We start from the raw sequence: 27,242 nt of genomic DNA on the forward strand, positions 1-27,242 counted from the left end.
GATTTGTGTGTCTGGAGAAAATATTTTCTAATGGCGTTTAGTACTTGTATGTTTACAGAATGTATTATTTCAAAAAATAATGCACTTGGGTTTCTCCAATATTAAAAAAAAGCCATTTTAAGCAAAGGAAGAAAGGTCTAAGGAAGTCTGATTCTGTTTCTTAAAACACTTATGACAATTAAAGTCCTAGGCCAGCCTATTTTATTTTAGTAAAAGAACTCCCTCCCCTTTCTGTTGTCAGACTGCTTTTCAGGCTGCTTGAAAAACCTGACATACCTTTATTATCACAAAAATTGTGATCACATGACCTCAACTGTTTCATGGGCTCCTCAACTGACGGTAGAGATCTTATTTGCAGTTCCCAAGAGGTGCACCACCCAAACTCAGGATTTGGGTAGCAGGTTGGCCACACCCTCTTTCACTGTTTATTTAGGAGGCATGGTGAACAGCAGTTTGGAGATGCCTACCCTTCCAGAAGATAGTGTAGCTCAGGAGGACTAGATGCTGAGTACCCATGGCTAGATGGATCGAGGATCTCCACCAAGGAAAGATTGTTCCCCAATCCATCTGCTGTAACGGCAAGCATCGTTTGTGCCGTTGTACATGGACAATCGTGTAAACGATCATTACAAGAATTGTGGCAAAATGATGATCCTCCGTTATTCAATCCAACATGACGGTCATTCAGAAATTAACTATAACCCCGGGTGGTGTACATTAAGAAACATTGTTTAACAAATTTTGTTAAACTATTAATGCAAAAAAAGATACAGACTCGGCACTGTCTCACTGTTGATTTATTGCTTTCATCAGAGGTACAGCCATCCAGGTATATTTTAAATATACATCGGCATATGCATCAGCTTGTGATTGGAATAGCAGGTGGAATGAGGTGGGTGCATGTGTGCCAGGGCAGCATACAGTTCAAAAAAGAATACTTCACTGTAACTGCAAATCCACATATCATATCTGACATCACTCCAATGGATTCTACTACTACTAACACGCCTATGTGAATGCATCATTACAAAACAGTGGCATTGTAGCAACAGAAATTTTCTGTAATCTTCCTCAGGTCAGGTCTCTAATCTGTCTCTGAGGTCTACAGACAATTCCTCTGAATGCATGCTTGGCTTGTGCTCTGACATGAACTGTCAAATGTGAGAACTTATACAGACAGGTGTGTGCCTTTCCAAGTCAGGTCTAATCAACTGAACTCACCACAGGTGCAGAAACATCTCAAGGATGATCAGGGGAAACAGGATGCACCTGAGCTCAATATTGAGCTTCATGGAAAGGCTGTGGATACTTATGTACATACATACCTCCCAACTTTTTGAGATCATAAAGAGGGACACTTAAAGAAAACCTGTACTGAAAATAAAAGTCAAAATAAGCATGGACAAGTCATACCTTCCATGTAGTCTACTCCTCAGTGTCTTTCTCCTGTCCCGCGTCCTGTTTGTTCACTATGATCAAGGGAATTTCCCGTCCTCCATTTTGAAAATAGCCATTACCCCATAACAGCTTTCTGGTCAGCACACAGTTAAACTGTAACATTGCCCACTTGAGCCATAGGGAAACATGAACATTACCTGGTACATCAGTTTTCCTCTCAGCTATAACTGACAGCAACTGATATTTTACTGACAGCAACTGATATATTTCAGATCTGACAAAATATTGTCAGAACTGGATGGGATTATTGTCAGAAGAAAATGGTGAGCTTCTGAGAGGAACTGATGGCAAGGTAACTCTGTAATGTTCATTTGAAGTTACCTCATGTGTTTATTTTAAATATTTTTACTGAGTACAGGTTCTCTTTAAGCCACACCCCTGCCAAACCTCTAACCACACCCCTAGTCATGCATACTATAAAGATTTCATACAAAAAATATGTTTTTTTATTAATCAAACCACATTGGTCCTTTCTATCCTGGCTCACTTTCCTTCATATTAACGTATTGCCGACCACGTCACACCGGTGGGCGTGGCCGCGGCGGCAGCCCCAGGACCGCCTAGCGCCAATCAGCGGAAAGTCCTGGGGTTTGCTTTTGCAGGAGATTGCGCACACGCTGCACGTGCATCTCCTGCTTGGTAGGCGGAGCTGAGTCTCCCAGCGGTGATCACCGCTTGGAGACGGTTAGACGCTGTCTCATTACCATGTACAGCGCTGCGATCTGAGGCAGGGACATGATTGGCTGTCATAGGCTGAAGCCTATGTCAGCTAATCACACTAATAGGCTGGCGGGGGGCGGGAGGGGGATTTAAAAAAATAATTAAAAAATAGAGAAAAATATTTAAAAATAAAACAAATAAATATTTATATAAAAAAAAAAACATCTGGGGAGCCATCAGACCCCACCAACAGAAAGCTCTGTTGGTGGGGAAAAAAGTGTGTGTGTGTGTGGGGGGGGGGGGGGGGGGGGGAATCGTCTTATCAGTCGTTGGTTGCCTCTTATCAATGAAAAAACCTTGGCCCATATGCAATTAACTTTTTCACCTGAGTTATCTCATAGGAGATACTTTTCATCTTCTATTTAAACCAAATTTTCTGCATTTTATAATTGAAAAAGTAACCAAAAGTTGGTGAAGAGGTACTACCAAATTTATTTTGCGTATTTTCTTGCTTGCTGGAGGCTTAAAAGGAATGTTATGATAGGTTGTGAAAATATCACCTAGGAGAAAACTCAGGAGAAAAGGTGATTTGCATATGGGCCCCTGTCTTTTGCACGTGTTTTACTTGACAAAAGTTGTCCAACTTCTTCAAGTTGTTTGATAATCAGGCATTTAGACTTTTGTGGAGCGTGCGTGTGAGCCTTAAAGAGACACTGAAGCGGAAAAAAAATGATATAATGATTTGTATGTGTACAGCAAAGAAATAAAACATTAGGACCAGAGATATAAGTCTAATATTGTTTCCATTACATTAATAGTTAAGAAACTCCAGTTATCTATGCAAAAGAGCCATTGAGCTCCATGACTTTCAAAGTCACAGAGAGCTCTGTCTTCTGAAGCTTGTTATCTCAACTGTCAGTCATTGTATTTTCTTTTTCTCTGCAGAGGACAGGTCAAAAGTTAATTGGCCTGCTCTGTAAAATCATTTATAATGCTGAGTAGTGTGTAAACTGCAAAAATTAGAAAATAATACAATGTTCTAAAAAACCACTATATAACTGAAAATAAAAATGAGAATATTGTCTTTGCTAATAATGTTCTAGTAATTATCCATACTACACATCCAATTCATTATATCAACATTTTTTTCCGCTTTGTGTCTCTTTTACTATCACTACTTGTCTGCCACTAGAATCTAATGATCACTATCTGTCTGCTAAAACGTAACTATCACTACCAGCCTTCTGATAGAATCCGATCACTACCTGCCTGTCATTAGTCTATTGCTATCAATCACAAACAATCTATTCAACACAAGATTCTGAATATCGCTACCTGCATGCCACTAGAGAATCTACCTATCAATACCAGCATACCACTAGACTTTACTAATTACTACCTACCATGTCCAAAATGTGGTTAACTTAGTATGTGGCTGTATAGTGTACTGGTTAAGGGCCCTGCCTCTGACAAAGGAGACCTGAGTTCAAATCTCGGCTCTTCCTATTTAGTAAGCCTGCACCAATTCAGATTGCGACCTTAGGCAAGACGCCCTAACATCATTCAGTTGATTGAATAGGGAGTTAGTGAGGATAACAGGTGAAATCTAGAGCCACAAACAAGACGTAGATTTCACATTCGGCAGTCCTGAAAATGGTAAAATATGTTGGGTAAAATATCCTGTCAGTTTTTGGGAGGGACGATGCCTATTTTGAAACCAAATCCCTCTGTTCCTCCTTTTTCCTCATTTGTCCCTGTTTCAGAACTGATATACAGATCTGTATAAATATATGTATTTTTCTACTAAAAATTGCTTATATGACTCTGAACTTTTTTTCTGATACTTTAAATTGATGTTTTGCTTATTTTTAACAAATTATGAAAAGATGTGGTTTGCTCATACATTCTACATGGTATGCATGACTATTGGTGTGCTAGGGGCATGACTAAAAGTTTTGCAGGGTGTGTTTTGAAGGTGTCCATCTTTCTTTTCTTAGAAAATTGAGAGACTGAGCTATGGTAAGCTGTTAACACAGGATTTTCTGCCACAGCTCCCAGTTGAAAACCTTGTGATATGCCCATCATGAGAATCGGTGGGGCTGCTGATAAATACATAAAATCATCGCTTCATTCAGCTTAAAAATCTTTATAAGCTTTATAAAAGCAATACATAATTTTGCTGACATTTCATACACTTTTACTGCACACACTGTTGGTTATTTATATAATTAGATAAATATTAAGTCAGGATGCTGTATCTGATTTTCTGTCGGTTCACCTGCTGTCAGAAAACCTTGTGATAAACCCATGAGGAGAGTCAGGTGAGTGGTTATAATGCTTCCAAGCACCCCTGTAAGGTGAAAATGTACCTAAACCACCCATTTTGTTGAAGGTTTAAATTCCCCAAAAACACATAAAGCATAAAAAAGCATTACAACACTTAAAATTTAAAGTATTTAAATAAAGGGTCCTTTTTGTATCAAACATCTCTATGTGTAAATACATTTTTTTCTAGCATACCAATCCTTTCAATTATGTAAATAGCTGTTTTCCAGAGAATATGGTGAAATGATATTTACAATTGAAAATTCTGCAGTAAACAAGCCTCATATAATCACTTTTAGTCCAACCCCTACGTTAGGTAGGAAGGCAGGTTTGTAAGGAAAATTGTAGGCAACAACTATTCAAACCGCCACTCCTTGAATTTTAAAAGTATCATCTTTATTGTTTGCACAGTGGGAGACATGGCAGCGCTTTCAAACAACCTCATACCTGAATGATTTAACTGCAATGGTGAGCAGAGCTCCAGAAACTGGACTAAATTACACACCCAGCATACACTGCAGGCAAAGAGAGGGAGGGGGAATTAGTGATTAAGCTGCATCAGTGGGCAGAGCTCCAGAAACTGGACTATATTACACACCCTGCATCACTATAGACCAAGGGGGGGTGTTAGCTTCAGCGATAATTAGTGCACAAATTATGACCTAATAGACTTCCCCACGGCGGTGACGTACCCCCTTGGGGAAGACCTACCTCTAACCTAGCAATAAAAACATAATTCCTTGTGCTGCTATTCATAAATGGTATACACATTTCATAAGACAAACAAAACAGACAAATGATAAGCGCTCAAGGATGCACCTGACTTGTAAGCCATCAGCGGCAATGCAGAGCCCCCTAGGGCTGAATACATGAGCCCCCTAGGGCTGAATTTTGCATCTGTTTTGCATTAGAGGCATGTATTCAGCCCTAGGGGGCTCTGCATTGCCGCTGATGGCTTACAAGTCAGGTGCATCCTTGAGCGCTTATCATTTGTCTGTTTTGTTTATCATCTTTATTGATCAACTGGTTGTAAAAACATTCTTAGAGATACCCAACCCTTTAAAACAATGCCACTTGCAATTTCTGGAGCGCACCCTCTCACTTCAGGCATACCTGCACTCACAACACAGCTTCCCACACACACACATAGATCGGCCAATCTTATTGTGATGCAATAGTATGTGCGTGATCTGTGTGTTTGTGTGTATATATATATATATATATATATATATATATATATATATATATATATATATATATATGTATATGTGTATATATATATATATATATATATATATATATATATATATATATATATATATATACAGTGGGTGTTATGACAAAATGCAATATACATATCATGTCACTGTCATTCTGATGGGGTTCACAATTAATGGCCCCTTTACAATCATACCCATATGTCAGTCAGTCTAAAGGCCACCATACACTATTAGAGTGACTATTAGGTACTCCATACATATATACCTGATATGAATAATTATTTTAGCTTGACATCTTGCACCACTAGATATCAGATTTCAGCAGAGGTCGGTGACCTGGCAATTGGAGTGGGAGAGCTGGCAGCTGGAGAGCTGGTGAACTGGCAGTTGGAAAGGGAGAGCTGCTGAACTGACAGCTGGAGAGGGAGTGCTGGCAGTTGAAGAGGGACTGCTGGTGAACTGGCAGTTGGAGAGGCAGAGTTGCCAGCTGGTGACCTGGCAGCTGGAGAGGGAGAGCTGATGAACTGGCAGTTGTAGAGGGAGAGTTGATGAGTTGGCAGCTGGAAGGGGAGAGCTGGTGAGCTGGCAGTGGTAGAGGAAGAGCTAGTGATCTGGCAGCTGGATGGGGAGAGCTGGTGAGCAGGCAGTTGGAGATGGAGAGTTAGTAAAATGCCAGTTGGAGAGGGAGATGTGGTGAGCTAGCTGTTGCAGAGGGAGATCTGGTGAACTTGCAGCTGGAGATAAAGAGTTGGTGAGCTGGCAGTTGGAGAGGGAGAGCTGGTGAACTGGCAGTTGGAGAGGGAGAGCTGGTGAACTGGCAGTTGGAGATGGAGAGCTGGTGAACTGGCAGTTGGAGAGGGAGGATTTATTAACTGGCAGTTGGAGAGGGAGACCTGGTAAGCTGCCTGTTGGAATAGGATAGCTGGCCAGTCAGCAGTTGGAGACTGAGTACTACTGAGCTGGTAGTTGGAGAGGGCTACCTCGTGAACTGGCGGTTGGATTGGGAGAGATGGTGAGCTTGGCTGCTGGAGATGGAGAGCTAGTGAACTGTTAGTTGAAGATGGAGAGCCAGTAGACTGGCAGATAGAGAGAAAGAGCTTGTGAACTGGCAGTTGGAGAGAAAGAGAGTAGTGAAGAGAGAAGACAACACATTGTGGAACAGGGAAGAGAGATCCTGTAGAAAGAGAGTAGTGCAGAACGATTGGCTGGAAAAGGCCCAGAGCTGTCCAATGACACTGAGCTGTCAATTGACACTAGTCCTCTTCAAAATCTGGGACTCAGCTGGGGCAATTCTACAGGGTGGTATTTACAGTAGTGTTACTGTTTGCATACTTGTTCAGATAATGAAGTACACAGTACTTCAGAACCATAATATGTGGATAGCGTCATGAAGCTGCGTTCCTCGTCCTACTTCATGTGACTCTGATGCTTCCTCCTTTCAAGCTGGAAAGAAGAAGCATCTGAGTCACGTGAAGCATGACGTGGAATGCAGCTTTGTGACTGTATCGGCAAGTGATGGTTCTGAAGTATTTGTGCAAGGCATTATCCAGGTTTCTGAATCAGGAAACCCGGATTTCAACAGCAACAGTAATTTACAGACCTAGTTGGATGCTGTGGCAGAGTGATGTGCCTGGGTTATATCATTGGTGGCTTGAAATTCAGATAAGCCTCAACCATGTTAATAGCTGTGTGGATACTGTAGGTATTGGCTGAGGAGTGGAGCCCCATGCTTGCAGGTTCTACTTTCCTAACCACCCAACCTGCGCAGCTGATGAAGGGGTTAATAAAGCTTAGAAGAGGGTCCTTTTTATTATTATTATTATTATTATTATTATTAATAGTCATTTTCCTCATATACTGCACATTTGTACATGGTCACACACAGGCTCCTTGTTGCTGGGTATTACACTGTGTGGCCACTGCATAGAGTATTTATTTTAATAATGGCTTTAGTGGCCTACCCATCAAGCAATACGATGGAAAAGAAAATGTCCACTTTCTTACTTTTCATTTTAATGAAGCCAGTTGTGAATCGTTAAAGCTGGTAAAGTCTATGGGGTCTGCATATAGCAGTGAGGACTAGTGGGCAAGATGCAATCCCAATACTTATTCATTCAATCCCTAATGGTGGACATTCAGATTATTACAAATGCCCCTTTCTGGAAATTACACTTTTTCTTTTTTGACACTGGATTTTATGCGACTCTCAGGTCCTTGGGAAACCTTGTGATAAACACTGCAAGAGAATCAGGTGCCCCATAGGATTTAATTATTACATATTTAGTTTATAAACCCTTTGAGGCAATTTGCACCATTTTTCATTTTTCTTCTTTTGACATATTTGCTTTTGTTTAAATAAAAAATATTATTTTTTGTTGAGAGTTCTGAGCTCAAGTTTTTTTGTTATGACTCAGGAAAGTATGTGATGGACCAATCACATGGGCCAATAATAGATACCGTACTTAAACCCTTCCTTCTGCCTTTTCACTCACTTGGAAAGTGGTTAGAAACCAGTTACAGCTTCAGAGTATCCTGTATACAGCTCCGCACTCACAGCTCATCTGTTGCTCCAGCTGCACTATCAAGTAAGTATAATTAGCTACATGCACTATAACTCACTCACTCTTTTTCTCTTTCTCACTCTATTTCTCTCTCTCCACAATCTTTTCATTACATATTGGCTACCAATTTTTGTTCAGCTTCCGTCACACTATAAACCAGGCTCACCTGTGGTTTTTGTTTTGGACTTTTCAACACCAGAAATGGGTGTCTGTATACCTTGAAAAGTATGTGCAGCTGCAAATGTGTGCAAAAATACAAACAGTTCTGCTAATGGAAAAACCCATTAGATGTGAACTAGCAAATTGATTAACAAGTGTTGTCAGTTGTAATGTGTTTCCACATCACTCAGCTTAAAAACAGACACAGTGGGTTTGATTCACAACAGATTACCTATTTTTTTCTACCTTAAAGTGGGAACCTGAAGTGAGAAGTAGATGGAGGCTGCCTTTTAAACAATACCAGTTGCCTGGTAGAGTTGGGCCGAACCTCCAATTTTCGGTTCGCGAACCGGGTTCGCGAACTTTCGCGAAAGGTTCGGTTCGCGTTAAAGTTCGCGAACCGCAATAGACTTCAATGGGGATGCGAACTTTGAAAAAAAAAATAATTATGCTGGCCACAAAAGTGATGGAAAAGATGTTTCAAGGGGTCTAACACCTGGAGGGGGGGATGGCGGAGTGGGATACATGCCAAAAGTCCCCGGGAAAAATCTGGATTTGACGCAAAGCAGCGTTTTAAGGGCAGAAATCACATTGAATGCTAAATGACAGGCCTAAAGTGCTTTCAAACATCTTGCATGTGTATACATCAATCAGGTAGTGTAATTAAGGTACTGCTTCACACTGACACACCAAACTCATCGTGTAACGCACCGCAAACAGCTGTTTGTGTAGTGACGGCCGTGCTTTACTGGTGCGCACCATGGCGAGAGTGCAGGTTTTGGTGGCTTTACAGCCCATATGGTCACCTGGCTGATGTAGCTGAATGACAGAACAGTGACTGTCCAGCTGATCAAATTTGGTCTGACCACAATGAGGCAACGACCTTATTATCGTGGGTGTGCCCCCCGAGACACTCATCTAGGCGCCGGTCATTGCTCCATTGTGATACGCAAGCCCCTTCACCACGGCAAGGTAATGATCACGAAGGGGAATGGGCGCATGTACATGCCTTTTCTTTTGTTGTTGCAGCTGCCCGCAGTGCAGCCAGAAAAATTAGGCAGTCATGTACACGCACCCGAAAAATTATTACAGCGGCCGCTGCTAGCAGCGGCCTAAAAAATTCAGCAATCCGCCTGGAGTCCCGGACCCTGTTGGTGGTGGCGGAGAAGGTAGTCAAGCGGCCTGCAGGCAGACATGCTGTGTGGAGGGACTGGGAGCGACTTAGTCTTCTTGGGGCAGGCCAGGCAGCCAGTCACACGGCGTGCAGGCAGAGATGCTGTATGTGCGGGGACTGACTTAGTCTTGGGGCGGGCAGCAGCCCTCCGGGATCCATGCCTCATTCATTTTGATAAAGGTGAGGTACTTAACACTTTTGTGACTTAGGCGACTTCTCTTCTCTGTGACAATGCCTCCAGCTGCGCTGAAGGTCCTTTCTGAGAGGACGCTTGCGGCAGGGCAGGAGAGAAGTTGGATGGCAAATTGGGACAGCTCTGGCCACAGGTCAAGCCTGCGCACCCAGTAGTTCAAGGGTTCCTCATCGCTGTTCACAGCAGTGTCTACATCCACACTTAAGGCCAGGTAGTCGGCTACCTGCCATTCCAGGCGTTGGTGGAGGGTGGATCCGGAAGGGCTACGGCGAGGCGTTGGACTAAAGAACGTCCGCATGTCCGACATCACCATGAGATCGCTGAAGCGTCCTGTCTTTGACTGCGTGGACACGGGAGGAGGATTAGTGGCAGTGGTACCTTGCTGGCGTTGTGCCGTCACATCACCCTTAAAGGCATTGTAAAGCATAGTTGACAGCTGGTTCTGCATGTGCTGCATCCTTTCCACCTTCCGGTGAGTTGGTAACAGGTCCGCCACTTTGTGCCTGTACCGAGGGTCTAGTAGTGTGGCCACCCAGTACAGCTCATTCCCCTTGAGGTTTTTTATACGGGGGTCCCTCAACAGGCAGGACAGCATAAAAGACGACATCTGCACAAAGTCGGATCCAGTACCCTCCATCTCCTCTTGCTCTTCCTCAGTGACGTCAGGTAAGTCAACCTCCTCCCCCCAGCCGCGAACAATACCACGGGAAGGTTGAGCAGCACAAGCCCCTTGCGATGCCTGCTGAGGTTGTTCTCCTGCCGCTGTCCCCTCCTCCTCCTCCTCCCCCAAAGAAACACCTTGCTCATCATCCTCTGAGTCTGATTCGTCTTCTGCACACGACTTCTCTTCTTCCTCCTCCTCCCCCCTCTGTGCTGCCGCAGGTGTTGAGGAAACAGCTGGGTCTGATGAAAATTGGTCCCATGCCTGTTCCTGCCGTAACGGTTCCTGGTCACGCTCATTCACAGCTTCATCCGCCACTCTACGCACAGCACGCTCCAAGAAGTAAGCGTAGGGAATTAAGTCGCTGATGGTGCCCTCACTGCGGCTCACCAGGTTGGTCACCTCCTCAAACGGCCGCATGAGCCTGCATGCATTCTTCATCAGTGTCCAGTTGTCGGGCCAGAACATCCCCATCTTCCCAGACTGTTTCATTCTACTGTAGTTGTAGAGGTAGTGGGTCACGGCTTTCTTCTGTTCTAGCAGGCGGGAGAACATGAGCAGGGTCGAGTTCCAGCGAGTCGGGCTATCGCAAATGAGGCGTCTCACCGGCATGTTGTTTTTGCGCTGAATTTCCGCAAAGCGTGCCATGGCTGTGTAAGACCGCCTCAAATGCCCACAGAACTTCCTGGCCTGCTTCAGGACATTCGCTAAGCCAGGGTACTTTGCCACAAATCTTTGAACCACTAGATTCATGACATGTGCCATGCAGGGTATGTGTGTCAGCTTCCCCATATGCAAAGCGGCAAGCAGATTGCTGCCGTTGTCGCACACCACGTTGCCTATCTCCAGGTGGTGCGGGGTCAGCCACTCATCCACCTGTTTCTTAAGAGCAGCCAGGAGAGCTGCTCCAGTGTGACTCTCCGCTTTGAGACAAGCCATGTCTAAGATGGCGTGACACCGTCGTACCTGGCATGCAGCATAGGCCCTGCGGAGCTGGGGCTGTGTAGCTGGAGAGGAGAACTGCCACTCAGCCAAGGAGGAGGAGGACAGCGAAGAGCATGTAGCAGGAGGAGAGGAGGTGGCAGGAGGCCTGCCTGCAAGCCGTGGAGGTGTCACAATTTGGTCCGCTGCGCCCTGCTTGCCATCGTTCACCACCAGGTTCACCCAATGGGCTGTGTAGGTAATGTAGCGGCCCTGCCCGTGCTTGGCAGACCAGGCATCCGTGGTCAGGTGTACCCTTGACCCAACGCTCTTCGCAAGAGATGACACCACTTGCCTCTCAACTTCACGGTGCAGTTGGGGTATGGCCTTTCTCGAAAAATAAGTGCGGCCTGGCATCTTCCACTGCGGTGTTCCGATGGCCACAAATTTACGGAAGGCCTCAGAGTCCACCAGCCGGTATGGTAACAGCTGCCGAGCTAACAGTTCCGCCACGCCAGCTGTCAGACGCCGGGCAAGGGGGTGACTGGCCGAAATTGGCTTCTTCCGCTCAAACATTTCCTTCATGGACACCTGACTGCTGCTGTGGGCAGAGGAGCAGGAACCGCTCAAGGGCAGAGGCGGAGTGGAGGAGGGTGCCTGTGAAGGTGGAAGGGAGAAAGCGGCAGAAGCAGATAATGCACCTGATGGAGGAGGAAGAGGAGAAGGAGGGTGGCTTTGCTTTTGTGTGCTGCTGCTGCTTTTGCTCAGGTGGCCATCCCATTGCTGTTTGTGCCTTTTCTCCAGGTGCCTTCGTAAGGCACTTGTCCCTACGTGAGTGTTGGCCTTTCCACGGCTCAATTTTTGTTGGCAGAGCGAACAGATGGCTTTGGTCCGATCTGAGGCACACACATTAAAAAATTTCCACACCGCTGAGCCACCCTGGGATGTGGGCACTATGGGGACCTCAGCAGCTGATGCTGAAGGGCAAGTTGGCTGGCTGTACATAGGTGGCAATACATGGTGCCAGACACTGCCACCAGCTGTTTCTGACGAAGAGCTGCCCCAGCTTCTTTCAGCAACTTCTCTCCTCCTCCTACTCTCTGACTCCCCCTCTGAACTGTCCCCCTCTTCATCTCCTCTATTGGGTACATACAGAGGATCCCTATCATCGTCATCATCGTAATCATCCTGCCCAGCTTCGCTTGCCTCAGACAAATCCAAACATGCACCAACATCAGTAGGTCCTTCATCCTCCTTACACGTTACATCCATAATGTTGCCGCGTAACTCAGACATATGAGCTGGTGAAAATTCATCTGGCTGTAACAACAATGGCTGTGCATCAGTGATTTCACCACTAAATAATTCTTGCGAAGTGTCAAATGCAGCGGAAGTGGTGCTAGTAGTAGCACTGGTGGCTGAGCAAGATGAGGTGTTCTGTGTCGCTAAATACTCAACCACGTCCTGACAATCTTGGGAGGTGATGGGACGTGCCTTCTTCCGAGTACTGTACTGTGGGTCAGGTCCACACGAAATTACATTTACACGACCTCGCGCAGACCTGCCGGGTGGCCTTCCTCTGGCTCTGCCACTACCTCTTCCTCTACCTGTTTTGTCCATATCGGGTATGCACGGAGTGGTATATCACACTGCGTGCACTCACGTAGGTAGGTGGGTTCACTTAACTGCACAGGTATGCGCACTGATGCGGTGGGTTCACTGAACAGAACAGGTATACAGTGGCGGGTTCACAGAACAGGTATGCAGTGGCGGGTCCACTGAACAGAACAGGTATGCAGTGGTGGGTTCACTAAACAAAACAGGTATACAGTGGCGGTTCACTAAACAGAACAGGTATGCAGTGGCGGGTCCACTGAACAGAACAGGTATGCAGTGGCGGGTTCACTTAACTGCACAGGTATGCGCACTGATGCGGTGGGTTCACTGAACAGAACAGGTATGCAGTGGCGGGTTCACTTAACTGCACAGGTATGCGCACTGATGCGGTGGGTTCACTGAACAGAACAGGTATGCAGTGGCGGGTTCACTAAACAGAACAGGTATACAGTGGCGGTTCACTAAACAGAACAGGTATGCAGTGGCGGGTCCACTGAACAGAACAGGTATGCAGTGGCGGGTTCACTTAACTGCACAGGTATGCACACTGATGCGGTGGGTTCACTGAACAGAACAGGTATGCAGTGGCGGGTTCACTAAACAGAACAGGTATACAGTGGCGGTTCACTAAACAGAACAGGTATGCAGTGGCGGGTCCACTGAACAGAACAGGTATGCAGTGGCGGGTTCACTTAACTGCACAGGTATGCGCACTGATGCGGTGGGTTCACTGAACAGAACAGGTATGCAGTGGCGGGTTCACTAAACAGAACAGGTATACAGTGGCGGTTCACTAAACAGAACAGGTATGCAGTGGCGGGTCCACTGAACAGAACAGGTATGCAGTGGCGGGTTCACTTAACTGCACAGGTATGCGCACTGATGCGGTGGGTTCACTGAACAGAACAGGTATGCAGTGGCGGGTTCACTAAACAGAACAGGTATACAGTGGCGGTTCACTAAACAGAACAGGTATGCAGTGGCGGGTCCACTGAACAGAACAGGTATGCAGTGGCGGGTTCACTTAACTGCACAGGTATGCGCACTGATGCGGTGGGTTCACTGAACAGAACAGGTATGCAGTGGCGGGTTCACTAAACAGAACAGGTATACAGTGGCGGTTCACTAAACAGAACAGGTATGCAGTGGTGGGTCCACTGAACAGAACAGGTATGCAGTGGCGGGTTCACTTAACTGCACAGGTATGCGCACTGATGCGGTGGGTTCACTGAACAGAACAGGTATGCAGTGGCGGGTTCACTAAACAGAACAGGTATGCGCACTGATGCGGTGGGTTCACTGAACAGAACAGGTATGCAGTGGCGGGTTCACTAAACAGAACAACTGCACAGGTATGCGCACTGATGCGGTGGGTTCACTGAACAGAACAGGTATGCAGTGGCGGGTTCACTAAACAGAACAGGTATACAGTGGCGGTTCACTAAACAGAACAGGTATGCAGTGGCGGGTCCACTGAACAGAACAGGTATGCAGTGGCGGGTTCACTTAACTGCACAGGTATGCGCACTGATGCGGTGGGTTCACTGAACAGAACAGGTATGCAGTGGCGGGTTCACTAAACAGAACAGGTATACAGTGGCGGTTCACTAAACAGAACAGGTATGCAGTGGCGGGTCCACTGAACAGAACAGGTATGCAGTGGCGGGTTCACTTAACTGCACAGGTATGCGCACTGATGCGGTGGGTTCACTGAACAGAACAGGTATGCAGTGGCGGGTTCACTTAACTGCACAGGTATGCGCACTGATGCGGTGGGTTCACTGAACAGAACAGGTATGCAGTGGCGGGTTCACTAAACAGAACAGGTATACAGTGGCGGTTCACTAAACAGAACAGGTATGCAGTGGTGGGTCCACTGAACAGAACAGGTATGCAGTGGCGGGTTCACTTAACTGCACAGGTATGCGCACTGATGCGGTGGGTTCACTGAACAGAACAGGTATGCAGTGGCGGGTTCACTAAACAGAAGTGCGATACCAGAGGCAGACTCGAGGCAGAACATCAGGGAGACTTGCTTCTGGTGTGTTTTCTCCTCCTGTTCCTCCTTCTCCTCCGCCTGATGAGCAAATGCAAATTGGACAGTCTAAGCTCACTGAGGTGGAGAAGAACAGGAGGCGTACCGAGAAACTCTGTCTCTATTGTGCAGAGAAGGGGCATATTGTAGCGAATTGTCCTAAGAAGGCGGAAAACCCCATTGCCTAGGTTTAGCTGGAGGTACTACCCTAGGCGGTCCAGTCTTACCTCTAAAGAATAAGCGTTTACTTCTCCCGTGTTATATAACTAGGGAGGATCAAGTCCATTCCACCCAGACTCGGGTTCTGCAATTAATGTTATGGCATATGACTTTGCCATTAAGTTTGGTTTTCCTCTCCTTCCTGTGGGACGTCAGATTATAGTGACTGCAATGGATGATTCACCATTGCAAGGGAAATTACCACTCACTCAGACTCCGTTATTACTGTGTCAGTTGGGGGTGTTGCATAAAGAACAGATACAGTTTTTGGTTCTGGAGATGTCCACCTCCACAGTGATTCTCGGTATGCCGTGGCATAGAAAGCACTCTCCTCAGATTGGCTGGGGTTCCAGACAATTGTTCGCCTGGTCCTCATACTGTCATCATCATTGTTTGGAGAAGGTCACAGTGGGGGCTACCGAGATCCAAGTGGAGGGGTTACCGTCTCACTCCTCTGGTTCCACTGATAGTGAGGCCCAGGGAGACTGAGCCCATTTCAGCAGGAAGTCCCTGAAGGGAAACCAGATGGAGTTCTACTTGTACCCCTCCAGTTCAGATTTAAGATTCTTCATGTGTTTCATTCCCATATGAATGCAGGTCATCCTGGCATTGCCCGTACGCAGGAGTTATTGGACAGATGTGTTTGGTGGCCCACCATTGTGTCTGACTGTATGGACTTTGTGGGGAGCTGTTCCGTTTGTGTCAGGAGTAAACCCTCCAGACAAGCTCCCATTGGCACCTTACAGTCACTACCTGTGCCAGAACAGCCATGGACACACTTGTCCATGGACTTTACAGGGGAACTACCTAGGTCTCAGGGAAAAACTGTCATATGGGTGGTAGTCGATAGGTTTAAGATGGCCCATTTCATTCCTTTGGACGGACTCCCTTCTGCTCCAGAACTGCCAGAGCTCTTCATTCACCACATTTTTCGTTTACATGGTATCCCTGAGAATGTGGTGTCAGATAGGGGAGTCCAGTTCGTCTCCAAATTCTGGAGGGCTTTTTGTAATCATCTGGGCATGAACCTATCATTCTACTCCGGCTACCACCCACAGAGGAATGGCTAAACAGAAAGGGTTAACCAGTCCCTAGAACAGTTTCTGAGATGTTATGTGGCTGACGCCCAGACTAAGTGGACCAAATTCTTGCCGTTTGCAGAATTTGCCCATAATAATTAGAAGAGTTCTTCCTCAGGGTTCTCTCCGTTTCAGATTGTGACGGGGAGATCTCCTAAGTTTTCTTCTTTGCCTGTGGTGGCATCTCCTTTCCCAGCACTGGAGGAGTGGCAGGGAACCTTCAAAGAGATCTGGGCTTTGGTTCAGAAAAATCTCAAGAAGGCTTTTGTGACCCAGAAAAAACAGGCTGACAGGAGACGTTTGGGAGAGTGGGACTTTGCACTGGGGGACCTGGTGTGGGTGTCTACTCGAAATTTGGCTCTGAAGCAGCCCTCTGCTAAATTGGGTCCTAGATATATAGGCCCATACCCTGTCTCCAAGAGAATCAATAGGGTCACATATGCTGTTTCACTTCCATCCGGTTGGAAAGGTGTTAAGACATTTCAGGTGTCTTTGTTAAAACCCGCAGTACATGTGGATTCCTCTCCCCCCCCCCCCCCCCCCCCCCCTCCCTGTGGTGATTGATGGGGAACCTGAGTATGAGATAGAGCAGAATTTTGGATTCTCGGTTTGTGCGCAACTCTGTACAATACCTGGTTCATTGGAGGGGGTATGGGCCTGAGGAGAGATCTTGGGTCCCTAGTCATCGTATGCATGCGGAAGAACTTAGAGAAGAGTTCCATAGGCTGCATCCTGACAGACTTGGTGTCCCGTGTCTGGAGTCTACGCCTCAAGGGGGGGGGGGGGGGTACTGTAACATCTGCGGCTGCGGGCACGCCGGGTGTCTCCGCAGCCGCCTCGGGTCCCTGTTCAGAGGTGTTTTCCTTTCATTCGGCGTCTAGCACGCCGAGGACGGAATTGTCATTTACACAGAGGGTTGCTGTATCGCGCGGCCGCGCGTGTAGACAGGACCTTTATGCTGGGAGGAGGCGCGTCAGCTGACCCGCTGGTCGGCTGACGTCAGAGGGGACTCACACCGCTCTGGATTGGTTGATTATTGGTGGGCGCGGCTGTGAGGTCTCCTCTGCTTCTTAAGCCTTCCCTGCTCACTCGCAATCTGTCTGCGGTTGCGAATACATACGTGTTAGCGCTCAGACCTTAGACTAGTATCCGCTAGTGCTTGATCTGGGAGGAAACCAGGGATTTCACACAAGACTAGGATTATTATTATTACTGTATATTTGATACTCTGTGTATGACTCTGGCTATCTCTGACTCTGCTCTTGCTTATTGATTCTGTACCTCTGCCCATCTGATCTAGTTGCTGAAACTCTGCCTGAATACTTACTACTCTCTTGGTTCCTCTTGGTTCTGCCAAACTAGTCAGTTACTGTGTTCTAACTGTGTTCTAACAGTACCCACCAGCTCCTCTGGTGAGGTTCTGCCAAACTAGTCAGTAACTGTGTTCTAACAGTACCCACCAGCTCCTCTGGTGAGGTTCTGACAAACTAGTCAGTAACTGTGTTCTAATAGTACCCACCAGCTCCTCTGGTGAGGTTCTGCATCTAGTCAGTAACTGTGTTCTAATAGTACCCACCAGCTCCTCTGATGAGGTTCTGCCAAACTAGTCAGTTACTGTGTTCTAAACAGTACCCACCAGCTCCCCTGGTGAGGTTCTGCCAAACTAGCCAGTTACTGTGTTCTAATAGTTCCCACCAGCTCCTCTGGTGAGGTTCTATCTATCTATCCGATACTGTGTTCTATAGTGCCCACCAGCTCCTCTGGTGAGGCCTAGTTATTCTACTCTGTTACTGTTGCACCAAGCACTATTCACTATTGCATTATCCTGTTAGCTATACTTGCATTATTGGTGATTCTGCAGATCACCATATAATCAGGTATATTGTCTGTATTATTGGTGATTCTGCAGATCACACATAATCAGACATCTGTGTTGCTACACTGATCGTTAAAGTTACTAAAGCCATTATTGACAAGTCTAATAGTGGTCAATACAATCAGGTGAGTTGCTACCCACGATGGGTGAAAGGTGGTGCTTGTAAGAAGGCTAGAGTGCTCTTATATATACAAATAGATACTTTGAGAAAGTGGCAGTAGATTTCAAAACATTGATATAGAGATCCAATGTATCTCTTACGGATACATACTTTTTGCCTATACAGGGAAGGCAGCATCGATTTAAGCACAGATTGCTCCAATTTGCAAAATTTGCGAGATCACATTATGTAATCTTATCTCCCAGACATGCAGTGTTTTTATAGACAATATGGACTGAAAACCATACATGTTTTCATAGCAGCCTGAGCCTGGGCAGCTAGCACACTGCATAGCGACTGGCCAACAGGTAAGGGAAGCCGAAGTTCGTTGGACTGAAGATCACTAAAAGGGTTTTAAAGACCACTTTCATCTTTCACTTTTTTTCAACAAAGTTTCTGAATGTGAAAGACTTAAAATATTAGACTGGTTTACAAAAAAACAATGGAGCAAACTACTTTTTGTAACTTCACTCATCGGTATGGCAAGATACATATAGGTCCAGGTAGTCACTGGGATTTTCTCCGAATCAGAGTACTGTTCTTTCATGAGGCAGAACATGCAGCTGTCACAGACTTGTATTTCTTCACAGTGTTAAGCTCACTTATGAAGGTTTAAGGCTATCCAAGATCAGAAGACGAGAAGCAGCAGTATTGATAATCTCCGCAGCTTAGAGAGGTTTATTTGTTCTATCCTTGGATCTCTGAATTTTAAAATAGGAGCTGCTGCAAAGTGATTAATACTTCTTAACCTCTTAACTTTGCTAGCTGCATGTTTCACTCGATCGCCGCCGCCATTCTGCCACTACACGACGCGAAAGAGGGCCCCCCCAGACCCATTGCGCAGCCTGGCCAATTACCGCCAGGCTGCACTAACTGGAGGATCGGGACTCCCCCTGACGTCACGACGTCGATGACGTCATTCCGATTGTCGCCATGGCGACAAGTGAAGCGCTAACAGGAAATCCCGTTCAGAGCGGGATTTCCTGTTGGGTATGATCGCCGGCGGCGATCAGAGGGGTGGGAGGGATGGCGCAGGGAGGGGGGAATCATGTAGCTAGCGCTAGGCTAGCTACATGATAAAAAAAATGTGAAAAAACCCACCCGCGGCCGAGCGCCGCAAACTAATCAAATGCCAGGGTGGTTAAAGGACAACTGAAGTGAATATGAAGGCTCCCATATTTATTTATTTTTAAACAATACCAATTGCTTGGCAGCCCTGATGATCTATTTGGCTGCAGTAGTGTCTGAATAACACCAGAAACAAGCATGCAGCTAATCTTGTCAGATCTGACAATAACGTCAGAAACACCTGATCTGCTGCGTGCATTTACGACTAAATGTATTAGAGGCTGAAAATCAGCAGAGCTGCCAGGCAACTGGTATTGTTTAAAAGGAAATAAATATGGCAGCCTCCATATAACTCTCACTTCAGTTGCCCTTTAACTATTTTTGCCTTTTGGACGTGACTGTCATGTCCAAAAGGCTGCTGCTGCGCGCTCCCGCTTACTCCCGCACTGCCCCCCGCTAGCCCGGAGATCAGTGAATGGGAACATAGTTCCCATTCATTGATCTAAGTCCCTGGTAGAAAGACCAATGGCTTCTTTAAGAACCCGCAATCTTTCTGAAGAAAAAAAAAAGTTTCCTGTCCTCCTTATGATTCATGGAAAACATAAATAGTTACCTAAGGGTCTGAATTTTTTAATATGCATGTGAAGAGGGTATATTACCAACATTTTTTTAAATTATAAGCTTGTAAATAGTGATGGATGCAAAACTGAAAAAATGCACCTTTATTTCCAAATAAAATATTGACGCCATACATTATGATTGGGAGATAATTTAAATAGTGTAATAAGCGGGACACATGGGCAAATAAAATACATAGGTTTTAATTATGGTAGCATGTATAGCTATAATGGCCAAAAACTGAAAAATAATAAATTTGGAAGGTTGGAGGCGCCCAATTGGAATCAGAACTAGATCTTCAATTTGAGGAAGATCACGATTTAAGGGAAGTGTTTTTCCAGAAGAATAAAATCAAAGTTTCTTAATAAAATGCAATAAAATATATGCAATAAAATATAATTTCATTTATTAAATGCGAACAGCACTATGACAACGCGTTTCTCGGCGTAAGCCGCTTTCTCAGGTCAAGTGAGTGCCTTGATGAAAAATAAAAACATGAAGTGGCGCTCAGAACTTTTGTAGCCATAAGCAATGCATAAGAACACAGCAAATTACAAATTAAAACCACAGTGTGGATACAGAAAAAAAGACATTTACAGACAATGATATTCATTGCTATGCATGTATTAATACACTAGAGGACATTTACAGACAATAATATTCAATGTCACGCATGTATTATCCAATATGATAGATTAATATAAGAAAGGCTAGCATTTCCATAGTGTACAGGTGGTATTGGGTATGACCTAAAACAATAAAAATATTTCTGTAGTTCAAAAGCAGGGAGTATAGCTGCAGATCTATAGTGATGGAAGTTCTTAGGAAGATAGACATTCTTTAATAAATTAGTAGTGGTATCTAAACTTTTGACTGTATACCCATATATGTATATATGTGTCTATCTATGGGTGGTTGGCCCTAGTGCAGCAGGTTTTGGGAAGGAAGTACGCATATACATATATAATTACATATATGTGTGTGACTCTGTAGGTGGTATAACCTGGTATAACAAGTTTAGGAGAGGATGAGGGGGGAGAGGGAATTGGGTGGGAATATGCGGGAGACTTGTAGTATAGGGAGCTATTTTTAAAAAGGGGGGGGGGAAGGGGAGGGGGGGTGTGGAGGAAGGAACAGAGGGGTGGAAGGAAACCAGACCCAGTCGGGTATGTGATGGTAGCAATCTTACCGGCTAAGTGGCTGTGCAAAAATCCGGATGCGCCTGTGGTTGCCTGTGCGCGTCACCCGGTCAGATATTTGAATGGTCGGGCCAGGAAGGGTTGCGCAGTGCGTGATGACGCACGATGTTGGCCATGGGAAGTGCCAATGGGAGGGCCAGGAAGGGTTGCGCAGTGCGTGATGACGCACAGTGTTGGCCATGGGAAGAGCCAATGGGAGGATGGCGGCGCGACGAAGAGTCGTGTGGGCGGAAGTGCCGCAGCGGCCATGATGGATGTGGGCGGTGACGCGTAGTCAACCTAAGGAGGGACGAGCTAGAGTGGAGTGACGCCGCGATGGATTGTGAGGGCGGAAGTGGCCTCGCAGTCATATTGGAGATTGGCGTGAGGACGTGGCCGACCTCTAGGGGGCCGGCGGAGGGGAAGCTGAGGGCAATGGCCATTGTGTGATAGCGGGGGGGGCCCAACACAGTGACCACCCATGAATAAAAAGTATATATGGATATCTATAATAAATATATACATATGTATATATGTGTAGGACATAAATATGACCAAGATGTGGATGTAGAGGGCTAGAATAGTTAGAGACAGCTAGAGGAGATCTGCTAAGTGGGGGCGCGTCGATCTCAGGGGAAAACACAGTTGGGCTCCATATGGAGGAGGGTGTCCCCACGGGGATGGTACTGACCAACCCTAAAGTGTGGGCAGAGGGGGTGGGCAGGCGTGATGGGAGCGTGGAGGGTGGACTACACGCAATGGCCCTTTTAAGAATGGACCTAAAGTAGGCCGGTGCTAACGGCCGTCTAAACGGGAAGCTTAAGGGGTTCCTGTGGTCCTATGGAGTGGTCTGCCCATGGGCACCACTTTTTGGGCCTACCTCAGAGGGACTGGTGGCTAGTGGAGGGGGGGGGGTATGAAACCATGGGCAATGGAGGTGTTGCAATACTGTGTGTCCCTACACTAAAAGAATGTATCTCGAGGGATGGATGAAAGTCAATAAGCAGGTCAAGGTAATCCATACATATATTTGCACTCGCATTTGTGGCTAATAATATACCTCATATGCCCACAGAGATGTTAAGAAGTCTTACAGTACAGTGATCTAGGACCTACTTCTTCAATTTGAACTCTGGTTAAAACATTCCTGTTCTGAGTATGTAACCTGATTTTTTAGATACAGCGGTGGGACCAGTGTGGTTGTCTTCATAAAGTAAATGCCCCGGGCTCTATGGGGGCAGTAGGTATGGTGATACTATGTTAAAACTTGTCAAGAACCTAAGTGCCGTGAGCGCTCTGTTGGAGGGGGTGAGCCGGTTCTCCGGCTCTATGTGCTGGGTGGAAGTAGAGGAATACTAGGGATGTACGATTAGTATATAGCGAGTAATGATTACAATTCATGATTGAAAGGATTACTACGGATGATTGATTTGTATATAGCGGGTATCGATTATGTTTCCAGATTAATAGACTTTTGGCCCTAGTCATTAGAGGTTATGTTCTAGGCAGATGTTTAGGCCCTCTGGTTGGAGGGTCCTCAATTTGAAGACCCAATACATCTCCCTGGCTCTAAGTGAGCCGTGCGGATCTATGGCTTCTTCTGAGATCTGTTCTATGGGGCATAGTCGCGCTTCGGTGGGATCCTGCTTATGGAACTCCTTGAAGTGACGGAATAGGCCATGTTTGTTGAAGCCTTTTTGTATGTTACGTCGGTGTTGTCCCCACCTGCTACTTAAGGTTTGTGTGGTTCTTCCTATGTATTGCAGGTTGCAGGGGCACGTGACCATGTAGATTATGTTCCGGGAAATACAACTTATTGTGTTTTTAATCGGGAAGACTTCTCCTGTGTTTGTGGATTTGAATTGGTTCAGGCCAATCACCAGTTTTTTACAGCATAGGCATTTTTTCCTTTTACACCTCTGTAATCCATGTGCTCCTGAGTCTTGTAGATCAGTTCTAATTCTGGTTTTCTGTTTCTTTAGTTTGCTTGGTGCCAGCAGTGGTGTTTCTCCCAGGATCGTCGGATTTACAAATCCTCACAATACGTAAGCAGCAGCTCTGAATATAACACCACAGGAGGCACTTCATCGAGCTCTTTTTTAGAACTTCCGACGATCCTGGGAGAAACACCACCGCTGAGACCAAGGATACAAATACTTAATCCAGAGAGCCATCTGAAACCAATTACAATCTCATCCCCGTTGGGAGCTCAGTCAAAACCAGGCCAAGGAGGAGGAAAAGGGGCAAAAGAGGGGGCAAAAAGATTAGACATGGTACCGCCCTCCAAATTGGGAGCCAGGAAGAAAAGGGAAATAGGCCAAGGTCCATATTCAACCTCTCCTCTTACCAATTGAGACATGCAGAGGAGTCGGTTCTGAGTAGAGGCCTGTCATTCTGTCCAACCAAGCCAGCTAATCTGTATGAGCTTTTCATTGATCTGAATAGCTTTATAAGAAAATTGACATTAAAACGATTTTTTGCTATGAAAAAACCTAAAAACGTTATGAACAGAACCAATGGAGCACCCATACCCATCATACTGAACTCTGATAATGCCATAGATGATAATATAGACCATGAAGATTCAACGAGGGAACGTTACATCCATACCAACCTGAAGAATAAGTCAGACTTCTACCCAACCTCCCAGAAAGGCCCATACATAGAGGGATTCTACACCCAGGTCTTGGAGGACTTCAGGAACCTAGAGAAAACCGAAAATAAACAAAACCTCACAAAAAAGGAGACAATCGCCATCAACACTTTGAAATCCAATGACTCGATAGTCATCAAAGCAGCAGACAAGGGAGGAGGGATAGTTATTATGAATAGGACGGACTACATCAGAGAAGCAATCAGAATTCTGAGCGATACGGATTATTATATAGTATTACCAATGGATCCAACCAAGAACTACAGAACAGAGCTAAAAAAGTTGACGGATTGGGCAAGAGATGAAAACATCATTAGCAAGAACAAGAGAGAATTCATATTAATTGACAGGCCGACCACAGCTCACTTCTACCATCTACCGAAGATCCACAAGTCCCTGATAAACCCACCCGGAAGACCGATAATCTCCGGAATCAATTCCCTGACGTCTCATCTTTCAGAACTCATTGACATACACCTGCAGCCATATGTACTAAAACTTCCATCATACTTGAAAGACTCAACGCAATTGCTATCTGAACTACAGAATATACCATGGAAGAGCAGTTATAGATGGGTGACATTAGATGTGGCCTCGTTATACTCAAACATTCACCATTGTATTGGCCTAAGAGCCATGTGGTCCTTCTTAAGTGAAGATGAGACTATCCCACTAAAACAGAAGTATTTCCTTATAAACTCCACTCATTTTATACTCACACACAACTACTTCAAATTTATGGATAATATTTACCAACAGGAGAGAGGCACAGCGATGGGGGCCAGTTTTGCCCCCAGTTATGCTAATTTGACTATGGGTCTATTTGAAAAACTACATCTGGAGTATGACTACCCTTTCAAAACACATATCGTATATTATAGAAGATACATAGACGACCTGATACTGATATGGGAAGGAGAAATGGACACCATACTAGAATTCACCAAGCATAAGAACGACAACGACTGGGGCATCTCCTTCACACATAACATTCATGATACTCAAATAGAATATCTGGACGTAGTATTATACACAGAAGAACACACCATTAAGTCAAGGAACCATTTCAAAACCGTAGACTCCAACTCGTATATAGACTACAGGAGCAATCATCATAAGCCATGGAAAACCAACATTCCATTTGGCCAATTTTTGCGTATCAGAAAAAACTGTACCGATCTCACTGCGTTTGACAACCTGCATTGGGAGCTCAGTCAAAACCAGGCCAAGGAGGAGGAAAAGGGGCAAAAGAGGGGGCAAAAAGATTAGACATGGTACCGCCCTCCAAATTGGGAGCCAGGAAGAAAAGGGAAATAGGCCAAGGTCCATATTCAACCTCTCCTCTTACCAATTGAGACATGCAGAGGAGTCGGTTCTGAGTAGAGGCCTGTCATTCTGTCCAACCAAGCCAGCTAATCTGTATGAGCTTTTCATTGATCTGAATAGCTTTATAAGAAAATTGACATTAAAACGATTTTTTGCTATGAAAAAAACTAAAAACGTTATGAACTAAACCAATGGAGCACCCATACCCATCATACTGAACTCTGATAATGCCATAGATGATAATATAGACCATGAAGATTCAACGCGGGAACGTTACATCCATACCAACCTGAAGAATAAGTCAGACTTCTACCCAACCTCCCAGAAAGGCCCATACATAGAGGGATTCTACACCCAGGTCTTGGAGGACTTCAGGAACCTAGAGAAAACCGAAAAGAAACAAAACCTCACAAAAAAGGAGACAATGGCCATCAACACTTTGAAATCCAATGACTCGATAGTCATCAAAGCAGCAGACAAGGGAGGAGGGATAGTTATTATGAATAGGACGGACTACATCAGAGAAGCAATCAGAATTCTGAGCGATACGAATTATTATATAGTATTACCAACGGATCCAACCAAGAACTACAGAACAGAGCTAAAAAAGTTGACGGATTGGGCAAGAGATGAAAACATCATTAGCAAGAACGAGAGAGAATTCATATTAATTGACAGGCCGACCACAGCTCACTTCTACCATCTACCGTAGATCCACAAGTCCCTGATAAACCCACCCGGAAGACCGATAATCTCCGGAATCAATTCCCTGACGTCTCATCTTTCAGAACTCATTGACATACACCTGCAGCCATATGTACTAAAACCTCCATCATACTTGAAAGATTCAACGCAATTGCTATCTGAACTACAGAATATACCATGGAAGAGCAGTTATAGATGGGTGACATTAGATGTGGCCTCGTTATACTCAAACATTCACCATCGTATTGGCCTAAGAGCCATGTGGTCCTTCTTAAGTGAAGATGAGACTATCCCACTAAAACAGAAGTATTTCCTTATAAACTCCACTCATTTTATACTCACACACAACTACTTCAAATTTATGGATAATATTTACCAACAGGAGAGAGGCACAGCGATGGGGGCCAGTTTTGCCCCCAGTTATGCTAATTTGACTATGGGTCTATTTGAAAAACTACATCTGAAGTATGACAACCCTTTCAAAACACATATCGTATATTATAGAAGATACATAGACGACCTGATACTGATATGGGAAGGAGAAATGGACACCATACTAGAATTCACCAAGTATATGAACGACAACGACTGGGGCATCTCCTTCACACATAACATTCATGATACTCAAATAGAATATCTGGACGTAGTATTATACACAGAAGAACACACCATTAAGTCAAGGAACCATTTCAAAACCGTAGACTCCAACTCGTATATAGACTACAGGAGCAATCATCATAAGCCATGAAAAACCAACATTCCATTTGGCCAATTTTTGCGTATCAGAAAAAACTGTACCGATCTCACTGCGTTTGACAACCAGGCACAGACATTGACCAACAAGTTCAGAGAAAAACACTTTCCCAAACAATTGGTGAAAGAAGCCAAGCGCAGAGCAAGGAACACAGAAAGGGGTACCCTTCTGAAAAGAAAGAAAACAATCCAGACAGACGACATCCAAGAGCCGGCGTTCATCACCAGGTTCTCCAGTGACCACACGGGCATCCGGAAATCTCTAGAAAAATACTGGCCCCTACTATTAACCACTTGAGGACCACAGTCTTTCTACCCCTTAAGGACCAGGCACTTTTTTTCCATTCAGACCACTGCAGCTTTCACGGTTTATTGCTCGCTCATACAACCTACCACCTAAATGAATTTTGGCTCCTTTTCTTGTCACTAATAAAGCTTTCTTTTGGTGCTATTTGATTGCTCCTGCGATTTTTACTTTTTATTATATTCATCAAAAAAGACATGAATTTTGGCAAAAAAATGATTTTTTTAACTTTCTGTGCTGACATTTTTCAAATAAAGTAAAATTTCTGTATACATGCAGCGCGAAAAATGTGGACAAACATGTTTTTGATAAAAAAAAA

General features: G+C 45.1%; 1 protein-coding gene across 1 annotated transcript in view; it reads left to right on the forward strand.

The window, feature by feature from the left end:
* Positions 1 to 8,167: 8,167 nt before the first annotated feature.
* Positions 8,168 to 27,242, forward strand: part of LOC137563442 (TRPM8 channel-associated factor homolog) — a 67,241-nt gene continuing 48,166 nt past the window's right edge. Inside the window, exon 1 of the mRNA XM_068275880.1 lies at positions 8,168 to 8,248. The gene's annotated coding sequence lies outside the window, so the exon portion shown is untranslated. The remainder of the gene's footprint in view (positions 8,249 to 27,242) is intronic.

Source organism: Hyperolius riggenbachi, chromosome 3 (assembly GCF_040937935.1).
Source record: "Hyperolius riggenbachi isolate aHypRig1 chromosome 3, aHypRig1.pri, whole genome shotgun sequence".
Classification (NCBI taxonomy): Eukaryota; Metazoa; Chordata; class Amphibia; order Anura; family Hyperoliidae; genus Hyperolius; species Hyperolius riggenbachi.